We start from the raw sequence: 1,834 nt of genomic DNA, 5'->3' as shown, positions 1-1,834 counted from the left end.
TGTATATATATCATGTCATATATACAGATGATAAATATTTCAGTGAATATCATTCTAACAATAATAGCGTAACAATTGGCATTTCTATCGCAGGATCCGTGTCGACTGAAACAGAGCTAAATTATCGACTTTATGTTCTTTATCACGCGTTTATAATGTTCACAAATTTAATATTTAATAATGTTTTGCAGACGTGATGTTTGCGAGAAAGATATTGGCGGGACCATCGCTGCATGCTCAGTGCTACTTCGTAAGAATTATAAAGCACAACGTCAATTAGATTACACGAATTAATTTTAATTCAAAACAATTGGACAGATATCGAAAATAAAATAGATTTAAATTATCAATTCAATTTATCTTAAATTATCAATTTATGAATGATGTATGCGTGAAACGTTTTAATAAAGAATACTAAAGTATATAAATTTAAAAAAATTTTCATACACAAATGTCTTGAAAAAAAAAATATTAAGAAGATTGAACCGAAAGTTTTCTAAAGAAAATATTTGTAAATCGTGAAATATAAGCCAATATGGATAAATTGAGAAAACCTGATGAAGAAAAGAAGTAGATATTAACTTAGATTTAAAAATTAACTGCTAGTTAATTATAGCGCGAATTTATTCATTTTCTCTCAAAATAATAGTCCTGCATAGTTGCATTGTAGTATAGTTATCAATGTCAATATTATATAATCACTAATGTCAACATTATTATCATCATTTGGAGTCCTTATGGATTATGTAAAAACATTTTAGCATTAAATTAACTTCTGCCGCTTTAGCAAACTTCTTTTAAAATAATGAGAACATACATTTTATGCACGGTTCGCAGTTACATGAAATATTCCTTTTATGCCAAAAAGAACTTTATATTACTTCAAGTTTATTCATCTAAAGTCGTATCTGTATAAACATATAGACTTAAAAATCTTTTAAATATTAATAAATTTATAACGTTAATCTATGTAAGTTTTTGATAATATTAAATATTTCTAAGCATTCGTAAAAATTCAATTTTAAATCAGACGATTATTCTTGCGATAATTTTTAATTTAAAGCTGATTCGTTTTTCTCTATTATATTATATACTTTTTTTCGTGTTTATACTATCACATCAATACGATTGTGTTTAAACAGAATTTTTTCTACATAGTATGTAATCTTGTCATAATTTTTTAGATAATTTGCTTATAAATCGATTGCCTATCGTTTGCCTACATCACTTTTGCCTACAGTTCGATTACCTACATGTATTATTGCGTTCAGCTTGATTGCCTCGACGAGCACTTTTGCGCATAAATAAAAATTTTAGAAACAAAGTTACATCTTTAAAAAACATTTCTGAAGTTGTATATTTAAAAAGAAGGAAAGAATAAAAAGAATTATTTATTCATGTGCAGTATTTCGAAGGAAACAAACAAGATACGAATGACTCATCGTGAATACTTTAAGGGTAAAATTATATTATAATAAAAAAATAATATTGTTTATAATCTGCATTACAAACATATATTTAATTTGTGAGATATGATACAGACAAAATTTTATTTTAAGAAATTAAATATACTGTAAAGATTATTATATAATCTTTATTCCACAATATTTATTGGCGTAGAATCTCACGTGATCTCATCACCACATGTTGTATATAGAAAGTTAATTTATGTGTACGTGTGAACTGTGAATACAATAAAAAAAAGCCGTTGGGATCGCGTGATTTAGACAGTTAATCAGATCGTTAATATTTCATTTCTGTTTTCTAGAGCTATATTTACAACTAAACTTTTACGTAGTTAGAAATAAAGTAACGATAAAAATAACTAGTAAAG

The sequence above is a fragment of the Trachymyrmex septentrionalis genome, unplaced genomic scaffold (assembly GCF_001594115.1).
Source record: "Trachymyrmex septentrionalis isolate Tsep2-gDNA-1 unplaced genomic scaffold, Tsep1.0 scaffold70, whole genome shotgun sequence".
Classification (NCBI taxonomy): Eukaryota; Metazoa; Arthropoda; class Insecta; order Hymenoptera; family Formicidae; genus Trachymyrmex; species Trachymyrmex septentrionalis.
The sequence above is the reverse complement of the archived record's forward strand: the minus strand, read 5'-3'. Positions refer to the sequence as shown.